Source organism: Theropithecus gelada, chromosome 4, assembly GCF_003255815.1.
Source record: "Theropithecus gelada isolate Dixy chromosome 4, Tgel_1.0, whole genome shotgun sequence".
Classification (NCBI taxonomy): domain Eukaryota; kingdom Metazoa; phylum Chordata; class Mammalia; order Primates; family Cercopithecidae; genus Theropithecus; species Theropithecus gelada.
The window spans coordinates 56,993,521-57,011,650 of NC_037671.1; the positions used below are offsets into that span (position 1 = coordinate 56,993,521).

Below are 18,130 nucleotides of genomic sequence, written 5' to 3' on the forward strand. Positions count from 1 at the left end.
CACCACATCTTAACCCTTGGATATTATGATAGTTATTTAGTTGGATGCTGGCTTTACAAACAACGAGCTCACTCTCTACATAACTACCAAAATGATGTTTTTAAAGAAGAATAAGAGTCCAGACATAATTTTGTAGAGTAATTTTACCCTGCTCTTATCTGCTAAGTACAACTATAATCTCTCGGGGGAGAAAACACAAAATGAAGTCAAACAGTAACTCTAAAAATTAGAAATACAAAGGTACACTGGTTAGGAACCCTGGGAGTGGAAAAGCAACATAAGGACAGGGCATCTTACTATCCTTCATCCCCCAAAAATGTAACCCTGGCCAATGCCTAGGAGGTTCATTCTCTCTTGGATCACATATGAGTTCTCTCAGCAATACCAGGCAAGTCCAGTACCACTGGCAAAGAGGGTTGATCTGGATCCACACTAAGAATAAACAGCCAGAGGAAGCATTGTCCTTCCCTGAAATGCTAGAGACTACCCTCCTTCACTGAGAGTAGTCAAGTGAACTAGTCAAAACAAGCTGCCATACCTGGAACATGACCTTTTACTTGTAGACAGGAAAAGCTTTTTCCTTACCTTGAGACACTAGGTGATGCAGCATGGGGCAACCCCTCCTGCCCCATTGAGAAGGACCAGCAAAGACCAGGGAGAGCTTCAGCCTCACTAAATAAATCAAGCAGACCAAAACAGCAAGGCGAAACTCTAAAAATGAAACTATCTTTGAAACCACAGCCAAAAAAAAAAAAAAAAGTGCTGTGGAACTGCATGTTACAACTATACAGGGAGCTGCTTACTATAATAAAATATTTAAATAGGGCCTAGAATCTTCTAATATAATATCAAAAATGTTCAGGACATAATAAAAAAAGAAAAAAAATCTCAACACAGCAAGAACCAGGAATATTATAACTTGAATGAGATAAGTAATTTAATGTCGCTAACACGTAGTGAATCAAATGCTGGAATTATATGGCAAGAATTCTAAAGCAGTCATCAAAAACTTTTCTAGAAGCAATTACAAATTTCCTTGCAATAGCAAAAAAAGACTTTCTAATCTCAGCAAAGAAATAGAGGTTATGAAAAAGAACCAAATGTAAATAATAGAACTGAAAGATATGATAATAAAAATCTAAAAAACTTGCTGGATAGGTTCAGTGGTAGGTCATAGATAACAGAGGATAGGATCAGTTAACTTTAAAACAATCAACAGAACATATACAGTTTTCACAACAGAGAGGGAAAAGAGAGAGTGCAACAGAGAGTGTGCACAGAGAGGATGTAAAAATAGAAGAAATAAAACTGCCCCTACTTACAGATGTCATGATTGTCTTCGTAGAAAACCCATGGCATCTATAAAAATGCTTCTAGAATGAATATGTGAGTTCAGCATGATTGCAAAATACAAGATCAATACACAAAAATCAGTCACTTTACTGTATAATACCAATGAACTTCGGTAGACCAAAATTAAAAACATAATACTATTTATAATCAATCTAATGAAAATGAAGTACTTACTGAGGTATATACTTACTGAAACCTGTACAGAGTCTATATGTGGAAACTTATTAAATGCTGTTGAAAGAAATCAAAGGAAACCTAAACAAATATAGAAACATAACATGTTCATAGATTTGAAAATTCAACATTGAAAAAAATGTGAATTCTCCCCAGATTGTTCTATGGGTTCAATGACAATTACTATCAATATTCCAGTAAGAATTTTTTTTTTTTTTTTTTTTTTTTGAGACAGAGTCTTGATCTATCGCCCAGGCTAGAGTGCAGTGGCACGATATGGCTCAATGCAACCTCCATCTCCTGAGTTTAAGCTATTCTCCTGCCTCAACCTTCTGAGTAGCTAGGATTACAGGTGCCTGGCTAATTTTTGTATTTTTAGTAGAGACGGGGTTTTACCATATTGGCCAGGCTGGTCTTGAACTCCTGACCTCATGATACACCCACCTCGGCCTCCCAAAGTGCTGGGATTACAAGCATGAGCCACCGCGCCCGGCCCCCAGTAAGAATTTTTACAGGCATAGACAAGCTCATTATACAATATACACAGAAAAAAACACAGCTCTAGAATAACTTTTTAGAAAATCTTTGTACAGAAAAATAAAACAGAAGAAATTACTCTATTTGATATAAAATCTTATTATAAAGTGACTGTAAACAAGGCACCATGATACTGACAGAGGGATTATAGGTTAGTGGAACAAAATAGAGAACCCAGAAATACACCTACATAAATATACTTAACTAATTTTTGACAAAGATGCAAAAGCAATTCCAAGGAAGAAATATACCCTTTTCAACAAATGGTATTGAAGCAACTGGACATCCATAGGCAAGAAAATAAGCCTTGACCTAAATCTCAAGCCTTATACAAAAATTTATTCAAAATCAATCATAGATGTTAGTATAAAAGTATAAAACTTTTAGAAAAAAATATAGGAGACAGTCTTTAAAGTCTAAAGCTAGTGAAGAGTTGTTAGACTTGACGTTAAGAGATGATCCATAAAAGGCAAAATTGATAACATGGACCCCACCAAAATTAAAAAGTTTTGCTTTGTGAGAGCTTGTGTGAAGAGGATGAAAAGACAATCTACACAATGGAAGAAAATACAAACCACATGTCTGAAAAAGGGCAGCTATTTAGAAGACAGAAAGAATTCTCAAAACTCAACGATGAAAAACAATTTAATTAGAAAATGGGCACAAAACGTGAATAGACACTTCACTTAAGAGTGTGTACACATGACATATATGCACATGAAAAGATATGCAATGTCATCAGCCATTAGCAAAATGCAAAGTTAAACCACAGTGAGTGCTTGCTTCAGTAGCACATATGCTAAAATACTATGTAACAGAGATTAGTATAGCTCCTGCACAAGGATAAAACACAAAGTCATAAACTGTCCCATATTTTGCATTCCTTTTCTAATGTTTACAGATAGGAAAACTGAGGCTCCAATAAGCAAAGTGACTTTCCCAACTAAGAGTCATTTCAGCTTTAAACTATGTCCAATTCCTCTTCCTCTTAACAAACAAAAACCACAATGAGGTATCACTGAGTATCTATCAGAAGAGGTATAATTAAGGCCAGGCGCAGTGGCTCACGCCCATAATCCCAGCACTTTGGGAGGCTGAGGCAGGTGGATAACCTGAGGTCAGGAGTTCGAGATCAGCTTGCCCAACATGGTGAAACCCTGTCTCTACTAAAAATATAAAAATTAGCCGGGCATGGTGGCAGGTGCCTGTAATCCCAGCTACTCAGGAGGCTGAGGCAGGAGAATTGCTTGAACCCGGGAGGTGGAGGTTGCAGTGAGCTGAGCTCATGCCACTGCACTCCAGCCTGGGCGACAGAGGGAGACTGTGTCTCAAAAAAAAAAAAAAAAAAAAAAAGAATAGATATAATTAAAATACTGGAACGATGTGTGACTATATACTATTTAATTCTTTGTCTTCTTTTTTTTTTTTTTTTTTTTTTTTGAGATAGAGCCTCTCTCTGTCGCCCAGGCTAAAGACTCTCCTAAAATGGAAACTAATTTTCAGTCTGTTGGACAAACTACTAGTATGATTTGATATTTACAGATATTTTTACCAGGCACTAGTAATAGAATAAACTAATACTTTCAGAATTTAGTGGTTGTTTTGCACTTAATGTATGAAGATAACATTGTACCAAATTATACATTATTCATTGAGGAAAAAGAAGTCAACCAATATCCAATACATTTAAAATGTTTCATACTCTGAAATAATCCAATATGTTACATTTTGAATGTGGAAACTGTCAAAATACTGTTTCAAGTTGTTTCTTTTATCTTAGATTGATTTTACTCATTTTTATGCTCTGAATATTTTGTTTTCAACATACTAAAAAAGGATAGTACACTTTTATTGTTCATTTTAATCATGTGTATGTCTATGTCATGAGCTTGATCTAAAAGACATTTTAAGAACTACTAGATGTTACAAAGTAATTTGAACATCACAGAAATTTATTTCTACTTTTGATATCAAAGGCCCAATTGTAACTATTTCATTTTCTCTTAATATTTATGAGGCAACTGTGGACAAATTTCAGTTCTTCACACACAATAGTAAAAAGATTTAGATAAAAGTTTTCGTTTTTCTCCATGGTTTTTGTTCATCAAATTTTTGCTAGTAGATTTTACTTTTTAGAGCAGTTTTAGATTTGAAGAAAAATGAAATAGAAAGTACAGAGTCTCCATGTACCCCCTGATTTCTCCCCTCATACGTAGTTTCCCCTATTATTAACGTTTAGTATTAGTGTAGTACATTTGGTACAATTGATGGGCTAATATTCATAGTAGTTACTAATCAAAATCCATAATTTATATTAGAGTTCACTCTGTGTTGTAAACTTACGGGTTTTGGTAGATGTATGACACATATTCACCCTTACAGTATTATATAGAATAGTTTCATTGCCCAGAAAATCCTCTGTACTTCACCTGTTAATCTCTCCTTTCCTTCCACTGCAGTCCTTAGAAACTATTGATCTTTTTACTGCCTCCAGAGTTTTGTCATTCCACAATGTCGTATAGTTGGAATTGTATAGTATGTAGCCTCTTCAGATTGATTGCTTTTTTTTTTTTTTTTTTATGTTTTTTGAGACGAAGTTTCATTCTTGTTGCCCAGGCTGGAGCACAATGGTGTGGTTTCGGCTCACTGCAACCTCCGCCTCCCAGGTTCAAGTGATTCTCCTGCCTCAGCCTCCCAAGAACTAAGATTCCAGGCACCCACCACCACGCCCAGTCTAATTTTTCTATTTTTAGTAGAGATGGTGTTTCACCATGTTGGCCAGGTTGGTCTCAAACTCCTGACCTCAGCTTATCTGCCTGCCTTGGCCTCCCAAAGTGCTGGGATTACAGGCATGAGACATGGCACCCTGCAGATTGACTACTTTCAATTACTGATTTGTTTATATGGTTTCTCAATGTCTTTCGATGGCTTGATAGCTCATTGACATGTATCACTAAATAATATTTCATTATATGGATATACCACAGTTTGTTTATCCATTCTTTGTGTCTTTGTGTCTTTCACAAAGCATAAACTTTTCATTTTCATGAAGTTCATCTTATAATTTTTCCTTTAATTGATGATACTTTCAGTGTTGTACTTACAAAGTCATCTCCAAATCAAGATCCTCTATCTGTTCTCCTATATTGTTGCCTAGGAGTTTTATAGTTTGCATTTTATTTTTAGGTCTATGATTCATTTTGAGTTAATTTTTGTGAAAAGTATAGGATTTGTGTCTAGATTTATTCTTCTGCATAAGGATGTCCAATTGTTTAACCATCATTTGTTGAAAAGATTATCCTTTTTCTGTTGAATTACCTATGCTTTTTCATCAAAGATCGACTGACTATAATTGCATGTGTCTATTAATGGTCTCTCTATTCCGTGATTCTATTTACCTATTTTTTCACTAATACCACACTGACTTGAATACTGTAGCTTTATAATAAGTCTTGAAGTCTGGTTGTGTTAGTCCTTTCACTGTTCTTCAATGTTGTGTTGTCTATTCTAAGTCCTCTCCCCCTTCATATAAACTTTAGAATGAGTCTGTGGGATCCAAAAAATAACTTTCTGTGATTTGTTCATTTGATTTTTGGTATGATTAACCCCTTAGATTTTATTCTTTTTTTTAATCTTCAATTTTAAAACTATCACTATACAAAGATCCAAATTATTTTCTCCAATACAGGATTAATCTTAAACTTTAAGAAATTGATTGTATATATTGAGGTTTTGAACATCAATTAAACATAATGCCTAATGATTTATTTTGTTTTGAACATCAATTAAACATACTGCCTAATGATTTATTTTCTATTACCTGCAGCCTAAAATAAAGAATGATGTTTTCTCTCTCTTTTTTTTTTTAATAAATCAGTATTGAAATTGGAACTGTATTGAAAAGAATTCACAAAGAAGCAAACAACAACAAAACATCTTCACAGTAGGAAATAGTAATATAGCAGAGATGGAAGCAGACTAAAAATTCTTGAAGTTTTTTTCTTTGCTTTTGTTTTTTGTTTTAAGACGGAGTCTCATTCTGTCACCAGGCTGGAGTGCCTTGTTTTGAGACGGAGTCTCATTCTGTCGCCAGGCTGGAGTGCAATGGTGTGATCTTGCTCCTGCTCACTGCAACCTCCATCATCCAGGTTCAGATGATTCTCCTGCGTCAGCCTCCCAAGTAGCTGGCATTACAGACTCCCGCCACCATGCCCAGCTAATTTTTGTATTTTTAGTAGAGACAGGGTTTCACCATGTTGGCCAGGCTGGTCTCAAACTCCTAACCTCGTGATCCACCCGTCTCAGCCTCCCAAAGCGCTAGGATTACAGGAGTGAACCACCACACCAGGTCAATCCTTAAAAGTTTTATGATTTATTTGAATTTGATTTATTTTTATAGACACTGATTAATTTATATACAAATTTTAAAACATGTTATTAATCAGGACATAAAACCCAGACTAGAAAGTGAAACTAGAAGCATTCACATTAATTCATCATTTCAGTTAATTAGGTACCCATCCACTGTGGTGTCAAGTTAATTATGCGAAGGTCTACAAAAATATTTATGGGGTTGTAAAATGTTAGAAGACTAATAAATTTAATATATCTATAAATTTCTGGCATAGTATATATCTTTTAAGACTATAGAAAATATTTACTCGGTGCATATGTTTTGTGCTTGGGTTTGTATTCAGTCTTAAATCAGTTATTGTAGTAAAAGTCACCTTTACAAAAAAGTTTCAAGTCACTTATTCTAAGCAAATTTTATACAGCAAACTGTCAATATTTTGCAGCCTTTGTATTGCCTGGGGAGTTCATGTGCAGAACATTTTACCTATATTGGAAATCATATTTCGATCAATGCATTTGTGAAATACATACTTACTGATTTTTTTTTAGGTTGACAAAAGTAATAATTTATACTGACTACAAGCTCAGGGCCCTTTCCTTCCATTACCTTATCTTATTCTCCTAACATCCACATGCAGTGGGTGGTGCAGATGGTGTTGTACCTACCTCACCCATGAAGAAATACAAGAAGAATCATAAAGAAATTGCCCAAGTTTACACTAACTAGTAGTTATCAGAATTTAACCAAAGTAAATGTGATTCCAAGTAGAATGTTCTTCTACAACACCATATCCAGAGATGAAGAAAGAATAAAGAAGGGCTGGGCACGGCAGCTCACACCTGTAATCCCAGCACTTTGGGAGACCAAGGTGTGTGGATTACCTGAGGTCAGAAGTTTGAGACCAGCCTGGGCAACATGGTGAAAGCCTGTCTCTACTAAAAACACAAAATTAGCTGGGCGTGGTGGTGCATGCCTGTAGTCCTAGCTACTTGGGAGGCTGAGGCAGGAGAATCACTTGAATCCAGGAGGCAGTGAGCTGAGATCACGCCATTGCACTCCAGCCTGGGCAACAAGAGTGAAACTCCATCTCAATAAATGAATGAATGAATGAATGAATAAATAAATAAATAATAAAACTCTAGGCTGGGCACAATGGCTCACACCTGTAATCCTAGCACTTTGGGGGGCCAAGGCAAGTGGATTGCTTGAGTCAGGAGTTGAAGACCAACCTGACAAACACAGTGAAACCCTGTTTCTACTAAAAATTTAAAAAAAAAAAAAATTAGCTGGGCGTGGTGACAGGCACCTGTAATCCCAGCTACTCAGGAGGCTGAGGCATGAGAATTGCTTGAACCCAGGAGGCTGAGGTTGCAGATCATGCTACTGCACTCCAGCCTGGGTAACAGAGCAAGATGCTGTCTAAAAAAAAAAAAAAAAAAAAAAAAAAAAAAAAAAAAAAAAACTAGAAAACTCTGCAGGCTAACTTTGAAGGTAGAAAGTATTTTACAATTTTTCCTTCTCTTTAATGCAGAGAAGTGCTAGCATATATTGGACAATGTATTTACTATTACTCTTAATTTATATATCTATATATACACACTTAAATAGGCTACAAATAACATCAGAATTAATTGATATTCTTGATATGGTTTGGGTCTGTGTCCATGCCCAAATGTCATGTTGAATTATAATATCCAGTGTTGGAGGTAGGGCTTGGTATAAGGTGATTAGATCCTGGGGTGGATTTCTCATGAATGGTTTAGCATCATCCCCTTGGTGCTATTCTCATGATAGTGAGTGAGTTCTCAGGAGATCTGGCCATTTAATAGTTTGTAGCATTTCCCACCTCGCTCTCTTTTGCTCTTGCTCCTGCTCCAGCCATGTGAAGTGCCTGCTCCCCTTTCACCTTCTGCCATAATTGTAAGTTTCCTGAGGCCTCCCCAGAAGCCAAGGAGATGCCAGCACTATGCTTTCTGTACAGCCTGTAGAACTGTGAGCCAATTAAACCTCTTTTCTTTATTAATTACCCAGCCCCAGATGTCTCTTATAGCAATGTGAGATGGTACCAATATAACTCTCTTTACTTCTCTACGTAAGTCCACAGGGGAAAAAATACTTTCCTTCTCTCAGGTGGGTTCAAAAAGATAATATTCTGCATTGCAGGTAACCAGATATACTTTTTTGTAAATATTTATTTATTCTTGTGACATTCTTTATAGGAGATTTGCCATTGTTGTATGATCAGCTAGGCATTCATGTTCAAGTAAAATGTTATTGGAAGCCCTCAGGGTACATGCCATTGGAAAAACATCAACCTGGGTTGCAGTGTGTATTAGTCTGTTCTCACACTGCTAATAAAGATATACCTGGGACTGGGTAATTTATAAAGAAAAAGAAGTTTAATGGACTCACAGTTTCACATGGCTGGAGAGGTCTCACAATCACGGCAGAAAGTGAGGAGGAGAAAAGTCATGTATTACATGGCAGCAGGCAAGAGAGAGTGAGAACCAAGCAAAAGAGGAAACCCCTGATATGATTTGGTTGTGTCCCCACCTAAATCTCAACTTGAATTGTATCTCCTAGAATTCCCACATGTTGTGGGTTGGACCCAGGGGTAGGTAATTGAATCATGGGGACTGGTCTTTCCCGTGCTATTCTTATGATAGTGAATAAGTCTCACAAGATCTGATGAGTTTATCAGGACTTTCCATTTTTGCTTCTTCCTCATTTTCTCTTGCCACCACCATGTAAGAAGCGCCTTTCACCTTCTGCGATGATTATGAGACCTCTCCAGCCATGTGGAACTGTAAGTTAAATTAAACCTCCTTTTCTTCCCAGTCTCGGGTATGTCTTCATCAGCAGTGTAAAAACAGACTAATGTAGTACATTGGTACCAGTAGAGTGGTGTGTTGCTGAAAAGATACCGAAAAATGTGGGCGCAACTTTGGAATTGGATAACAGACTGAGGTTGGAACAGTTTGGAGGGCAGAAGAAGACAGGAAAATGTGGGAAATTTGGAAGCTCCTAGAGATTTGTTGAATGACTTTGACAGAATGCTGATAGTGATATGAAAATAAGGTCCAGGCTGAGGTGGTCTCAGATGGAGAGGAGGAATTTGTTGGGAACTGGAGCAAAGGTGACTCTTGTTATGTTTTATCAGAGACTGGTGGCATTTTGCCCCTGCCCTGGAAATTTGTGGGACTTTGAACTTGACAGCAATGATTTAGGGTACCTGGTAGAAGAAATTTCTAAGTAGCAAAGCATTCAAGAAGTGACTTGGGTACTGTTAAAGGCATTTAGTTTTATAAGGGAAGCAAAGCATAAAAGTTTGGAACATTTGCAGCCTGACTATGTGATAGCAAAGAAAAACCCATCTTTTGGGGAGAAATTCAAGTGAGCTGTAGAAATTTGCATAAGTGGCATGGAGCCTAATGTTAATCTCCAAGACCATGGGGAAAATGTAACCAGGCCATGTCAGAGACTTTCATGGCAGCCCCTCCCATCACAGGCCTGGAGACCCAGGAGGAACAAGTGGTTTCGTGGGCCTAGCCCAGGGTCCCCATGCTGTGTGCAGACTAGGGATTTGGTGCCCTGTGTCCCAGCTGCTCCAGCCATGGTAGAAAGGAGCCAACATAGAGCTTGGGCTGTGGCTTCAGAGGGTGGAAGCCCCAAGCCTTGGCAACTTCCACGTGGTGTTGAGCCTGCAGGTGCACAGAAGTCAAGAATTGAGGTTTGGGAACCTCTGCCTAGATTTCAGAAGATGTGTGGAAACGCCTGGATGCCCAGGCAAAAATTTACTGCAGTGGCAGGGCCCTCATAGAGAACCTCTGCTAGCGCAGTGTGGAAGGGAAATGTGGGATCAGAGCCCCCTCAGAGAGTCCCTACTGGAGCACTGCCTAGTGGAGCTGTGAGAAGAGGGTCACCATTCTCCAGACTCCAGAATGGTAGATCCACCAACAGCTTGCACCATGCACCTGAAAAAGCTGCAGACAATTAATACCAGCCTATTAAGGCAGTCAGGAGGGAGGCTGTACCATACAAAACCACAGGGACAGAGCTGCCCAGGACCATGGGAACCCACCCCTTGCATCAGCGTGACCTGGATGTGAGACCTAGAGTCAAAGGAGATCATTTTGGAGTTTTAAAATTTGACTGCCCCACTAGATTTCAGACTTGCATGGGCCCTCTAACCACTTTGTTTTGACCAATTTCTCCCATTTGGAATGGCTGTATTTACCCAAGACCTGTACCCCCATCATATCTAGAGAGTAACCAGCTTGTTTTTGATTTTACAGGCTCATAAGTGGAAGAGACTTGCCTTGTCTCAGATGAGACTTTGGACTGTGGACTTTGAGTTAATGCTGAAATGAGTTAAAGACTTTGGGGGACTGTGGCAAAGGCATGATTGATTTTAAAATGTGAGGAGATGAGATTTGGAGGGGCAGGGTTGGAATTATATGGTTTGACTGTGTCCCTACCAAAACCTCAATTTAAATTGTATCTCCCAGAATTCCTGCGTGTTGTGGGAGCGATTCAGGCGGAGGTAACTGAATCATGGGGACTGGTCTTTCCTGTGCCAATCTTGCAATAGTGAATAAATCTCACAAGATCTGATGGGTTTGTCAGGGGTTTCCACTTTTGCTTCTTCCTCATTTTCTCTTGCCACCGCCATGCAAGATGTGCCTTTCACCCTCTGCCATGATTATTAGACCACCCTAGCCATGTGGAGTTGTAAGTCAAATTAAACCTCTTTTTCTTCCCAGCCTCAGGTATGTCTTTATCAGCAGCATAAAAATGGACTAAGATACTCCTTAAAAAACTATCAAATCTCATGAGACTTATTGACCACCTGGAGAACAGTATGGAGGAAACCACCCTCATGATTCAATTATCTTCCATCAGGTCCTTCCCACAACACACAGGAATTATGGGAGCTACAATTCAAGATGAGATTTGGGTGGGGACACAGCCAAACCATATCAGAGAAATATGCTGCAATGTCACAGGGGTCCTGTAATCATGTTGAATCAACACCTTTAGTAAAAAATTCTCATATTTTTAAGGAGATGGCACTATATACACATAAAAGCTTCTGAAAAGTCAAATTGTTGAATTTTTACCTATCTCTTTCATATCAAACATAGCATTTTATGATGTGCCTAATTTAGAATAATATGTTGAATCCCTAAATGTTCCATGTAATCAGCTTTCCCCTGGAATTAATACCTTGAAATCTATTTTTTTAAGATGTTACATAGTGTTCTATCAGTGCTAGTACCTAACCTGTCAATTGTTATCCAAACAGATGTATAATAAATTTCTTCCATATGCCATATTTCATTAGGATTCTGCTAGATCATCATACCTTTTTTCCACTCATATATAAAGGATATTAATGTCATACTGCTGAGCATTTGAATGAAAACTGGATGAACCCCCAATAAACCTGAGCTTATTATGATTAGGAGAGAAGAGATTAGACCCTTTTTATCTTCTGATAGGACAGAGAGAAAACACTAGAGACAGCTTTTGATTGGACCTGCTGATACATAAGGAGCAGTGGCATCCATGATGGACTCCCAAGCAGCAGCAGTCCATGGGCAGTCCTCAATGCTTTGCTTCCACTAACCCAGGCTCACATCCTTCGTTGTTTGTGTGCCTGTTCTGTCAATCCCAGTCCTAGATTATGCCAACGTTGTTTCCTTCCACTTCTGCTCTGGCCCCTAAATGGTATTAGATCAAATGCAGAAATGACTGGTCAAACTTCAGCTGGATTCTTTTCTACTCCTGTGAAATTATTTCATATATCATCTGCTAATTTCACACTGTAATAATTTCCCAGAACAACTGCTTCCTTGAGTCTCCGGTCTTACTCTCATTTTAGTCCTCTGTCTGAGCTAATGCTTTTAAAATCCATCTGGAGAAAATTTCCAAGTTTCTCTCACTTGTATCCATCATAATTTTGTTTCTATATTTACCTTTTGCCTTTGGACAGAGAAAGATTCCTCATCTTGTTTAAAGCTACCTCACTTGTAATAAATACTGATCTATTCCTCTTTCAGTTCTTAGATAACTTGTTTTCTCATCATTCCTTCTGTTTTTATTACTAAAGTTCCTTTCCCATTGGCATTCAGAGGTCTCTCCTAACTTAATAACAACAATGAAACCCCTCAATTTACCTGTCTTTTCTGTTTAACTATCTTAAAACCTAAGTTTAAGAACTTAGACCATCAATGTTATTATCTTTGTAAATAGTTTTTGAGAGAGAAGAAGAAAATGTTTATATGTGTAAACATATACACATATAAACACTCACATTTATATATATATGTTTATACATATATATGTGTGAACATATACACATGTGAATACATATACATTTATACACATATAAACATTTTCTTCTTCCTTCTCTTCTTCTTAATCTTTGTTCTTCTTCCCAATCTCCCTTGTTCATAAGAAGTGATACATAAATGCTCATTAATCCATTAATTGACATCAAGATGCTGTACAACTTTTTCTCAATTGAACGGTGTGGCTGCTAGTTAGAAGAAAACGACTCTCAGAGGAGCAAGTCCCACTCTTACTCTAGCCAGATGGTATTGCAATGAGGTGATGGGTTCCTTTTCTCCTGGGTGGAAGAACGGACTCCACGTATGAATATGAAGCAAAACAAATAATCTAGAGGTGACTGAAACATGACATCACCTATGTGAACCTATAAAGCCACATATACAGTTTGCTCAATGGGGTCAAGTCTTTATTAATACAATTATAATTTAATAAATATCATAACATTGTTTTATTATCCTTTTGATTATCATTTACGGATGGTATCTGGAACATGGAATTTGACATAATTTATGAGCACTCATATACATATGACAAAGACAAAAGTACAAGAAAGAAAATGAAGAAATAACACTGGCATGATGCCAATGATATGGGAATTTATTATCAGAGTCAATAAGTCAATTCTCCTTATCTTTAGGAACTGAATTTGGATAATATTCAGGTTCACAGATAGGTGCAACATTTACTATGTTATCCAAAGTGGGAAGTTTTATGAGTAAAACTCGCAAAAGATTTAAACAAAAACTGTGTTATAAAAATTGCCACTCAACTTAGTGCATTAGTCCCATGAAATGAAGTGAACTGTGCAGGTGCTAAGAACAGAGGAGCCTGTTGATATTTTTTCTCATCTCTTACTGCAGATTTAAAAGTAAAATATTCAAACATGCAAATAACAACAGTAAGTAAGTTCCAATATTTACTAGTCAGTTTCTAGCATGCAGTAAACCATAGAGACCCTACTAGCTGAATAACTTGGAATGGACTACTTTCCTGCTCTACCTAACATGGGCCTTGTTAGTCTGGCTATTCACAATGATAGGGAATATATTTTTCTGTTCAATTTATATTTTTAAATATGCACTGTATGCCAGACACTGAGATATATCCTAGAGATATACTCAAATTAGGCAGGATCTGCCCTTGAAGATTTACAGTGGTGCAGAATATGAGACAGGCCATTCTTCAGTTTCAGACTTATGCACTAATACATACATATACATTTTAAAAATTATCTCATTTAAATTATTCATCACATCATTTCCCTCCATTGGTGGAGAAAATCAAAGAGATTGAGGAAGAGAGAAACAGTTAGATGTAAAGCTAGATTTTATTAAATACAACTTAAAAATTATTAAAATGTTGATTTACTCATCATTAAAAGTATCTCTTTCCAGGAAATCTGAAGTCTTGCACTGTAACAAAGGAATTGCCTCATCTGTCAGTCAATTACACTCAACTCATTAAGAACATATGCCAATCATATCCCCATGCACATCAATCAATCAACTAAAAACTATCTGTATGGTGCATACAATGTAGGCAAAATGCCAAAACTCTCTTTTTTCGTTGGCATTATTGGAGATATTCGAATTTTTAAATGGAAAGTTACCAGTACGTAACCCTTCGTTGGAATGTTAGCTGTCAGCCGTCATGAAACAAATATAGCACAAGAGGTAGAAAGACCACACCGTTATCATAATCTCCATTAAAAAGCAAAATGATAGTTCCTTCAGCATTGAATCATTACCTTACATGACTTACACTCAGCAGACTCTAATCACCAATATAATATTTCATGTATCTCCAGGCTTTTGTTGAAAGCCTTATAACTGATGTCCTATCCATCTTACCTTGAAAATGTTAATTATGAAATTAGAGATTACAAAGCTATGCCTGCCAGCAGAGTCATGTGATATCATGATGTCACATACCAGTAACTGAGCTTTGGTGTTTATGACTCATACTAGTAATCCATAATAAATCAGGCAGGCAGGGCTATTTGTGAGTCATTTAGCTATAAGATTTCCTTCTTGCTTGCTGAATGTTCCTGAAGAATATGCATCCCTTATATGTTGTACATGGTTCACATTAATAAATTCATTGATTTAAAAATCCATGTTGCTAAGCAAAGCCTTATATCAATCAATGGTTGATTGAACTTGATGACTGAGTTCCTTTTTTCCTTTTAAATATATACAATAAAGGAAAGCAGTAATATTAGTCCCAGAAAAATTTGTAGTCTTTCCTTAAAATTGTGAATAACAATAGAAGTAAACTTGAATTATAAGAAGATATAAATGCTCATCTGAATTAGAATGTATCAATCATGTTCTAGAAATATATTATTCTGGAAGATGAGATCAATGGATCACTACAGGAACCTGTAATAGCCAACTTAATACTTGGCAATGTTACTTCATTCAAACATTCCATTGACCTCATACAAAATAAATGATTTTTCTTTAAGTACAGACTGCTCACCTAGATTTACGAACAGATTTAGATCTATTACTTATTCAAAGAAAACACAATGACCACAAAGATTACATGAAATTATTTTAATACTACTGTTCTCTGTGATCCATCTATAAGACTTAACAATAAGTCAACAAAATATGTCTGTGGTAAAACAAGGTTAATAATATGGCACTGCCTGACAGACGTGTTTGAGAATTAGCCAACTACTTGCCTTAAAGTACATATAATATTTTAAATAAAAAGGCTATGAACTTAATGTAATTTAGAAACCACAGGAAAAGTACTAGCTACATGTATTTATACATGATAATTAAGATCATTATCTTCTATTCTGTCTTACTTGACAAGGGATTGGAGAAGGAAAATTCAATTCCACTATGCAATTTGTGTGATATTACATTGGCAAAATTCTTTTTTTTTTTTTTTTTTTTGAGACGGAGTCTCTCTCTGTCGCCCAGGCTGGAGTGCAGTGGCCGGATCTCAGCTCACTGCAAGCTCCGCCTCCCGGGTTCACGCCATTCTCCTGCCTCAGCCTCCCGAGTAGCTGGGACTACAGGCGCCCGCCACCTTGCCCGGCTAGTTTTTTGTATTTTTTTTTAGTAGAGACGGGGTTTCACCGGGTTAGCCAGGATGGTCTCGATCTGCTGACCTCGTGATCCGCCCGTCTCGGCCTCCCAAAGTGCTGGGATTACAGGCTTGAGCCACCGCGCCCGGCAAATTTTTTTTTTGGAGACGGAGTCTCACTCTGTCCCCCAGGCTGGAGTGCAGTGACGCCATCTCGGCTCACTGCAAGCTCTGCCTCCTGGGTTCACTCCATTCTCCTGCCTCAGCCTCCCAAGTAGCTTGGACTACAGGCACCTGCCACCTCGCATGACTAATTTTTTGTATTTTTAGTAGAGACGGGGTTTCACCGCGTTAGCCAAAATGGTGTCCATCTCCTGACCTCGTGATCCGCCCACCTCGGCCTCCCAAAGTGCTGTAATTACAGGCGTGAGCCACCGCACACGGCCGAGATTGGCAAAATTCTAACACTCAAGCCAACTCTGTCCTTCGTGCTTCACTAGTGCCTCCTTCATATCTGTAGCACTACTGAGATATGCTTTTTCCTTTCTCCACTTACTTTCAAAAGCCAAGAGTCTGAGTCATTGCAGTAGGACTCGTGGTAAGGGCTGAATATGTATTTTGATTTAAGTGGGTTGAAAAGTCCTGCTATCAGAAGTACCTTTACAGTGCCATAAATGCTAGCATCCAGGTCACCTCTGTGAATCAAGCTCTCTCTCTAATTGGCTTCTAGTAAAATGCATGCAAGTTGACGTGGTGAAGATGAGGGTCCTGGAGAAAAAAATACTCATTAGCACACCTCAACCACACCTTTGAAAAAAGAGCAGAAGCCTAAGTGCACATAATACAGAAGAACTACAATTGGATGACCTGTGCTTGGAGCGCCACTTAGGGAAGGCAAGACAGATGAGGCAAAAATGAGGCTATTGGCATGATGGGGAGGAACTTAACCATTCAGATAAGATCCTAGAAAGAGAACTCCCTAGGAAGTTGACTGGAGAATTGTGGCCAATTCATATACCACACATCTAAGTCAAGTTCTTACTTCTAAAGGGTGTAAAGCTTACCTAGGAATCTCTTAATTAGAATGCATGTAATTGAATTCCAACAAAGAAAAGGTGACACCATTTTAATAGGAGTAAGTGTAAACTGACTTAGGTAGCAAATGTCACAGCATTTTTAGGATTCTTTCAGGCATTTAAAATACTCGAGTTTTATATAGTTAAACTTAATATATAAATATGAAGATGAAACTAATTTGCTCTAAATTATTATTTTGTAAGTTAAAAGTAAACTACAATAAACACAACAAAAATTAAATAATAATAGAAGTGATTGAATTCAGGACAAAGCAGGTCAAACGAGATAAGGTGTCCTAGCACGACAGAGTCAGGCAGACCAGGAATTGAATCCTAGTAATTCAACCTATTTGAAGTCTTAGTTTACTAACCTGTAAAATAGGGAAAATAAGATCTACCCATTAGAGTTATACATGAATTGACTGGCAAAGTGCTCAGTGAAATAGTAACCATCATTAGACAATTATTATTATTGTTGTTGCTACTACTGCTACCGGTATGTACAATAAGGGCAAGAGGTTTTCAAAGAAAGTATACAATTCTGTGAATTTTGGCACTCTGACATTGTTTTGAGGAAGAGACTGGGCTTGTGCTGGTGTTTGAATTTTGAGTAGATTATATGGGAAGAGAGGATTCTGTTAGCGGGAGGAGGCTTCATTTCATGAAAGAGGAAATGGCATAGTAGTTAAGCAGGCAGAAATAGCTCTGACATAATTTTTTTTTTTTGAAACAGAGTCTCGCTTTGTTGCCCCGGCTGGAGTGCAGTGGCATGATTTCAGCTCACTGCAAACTCCGCCTCCTGGGTTCAAGCGATTTCTGGCTAAGTTTTGTATTTTAAGTAGAGATGGGGTTTCACCTGTTGGCCAGGCTGGTCTCGAATTCCTGACCTCAAGTGATCCATCCGCCTTGGTCTCCCAAAGTGCTGGGATTACAGGCATGAGACACCACGCCTGGCCTCTCTGACACGATTTAAAGAGATAGTGAGCAGATTGATTTAATAAGAAAACTTTAAGTAGACATGGGTAATACAGGAGAAAGGGTAAGTTGGGGCCTGATTATAAATGATCCTGAATATCTGCCAGCCCTTAGGCTTTTTTCTATGGACAATTGATAATGGCTTGGATTATGATTAATAGGCCAGAGTGAGATGCTTGGTCATAGTCTGTTGGGCTATTCTCAACACTGACATTTTAAATGGGTTATCAAAGACCTAGCCTACATAAATAGTCAGAGAGTTACC

At 37.7% G+C, this 18,130-nt stretch overlaps 1 non-coding gene across 1 annotated transcript; it reads left to right on the forward strand.

Annotated features, from left to right (window-relative positions):
• The first annotated feature begins 2,839 nt into the window (after window positions 1-2,839).
• Window positions 2,840-2,942, forward strand: LOC112623942. Its single transcript, XR_003119283.1, has one exon. It is a non-coding gene; the product is annotated as a U6 spliceosomal RNA (small nuclear RNA).
• Window positions 2,943-18,130: the final 15,188 nt, after the last annotated feature.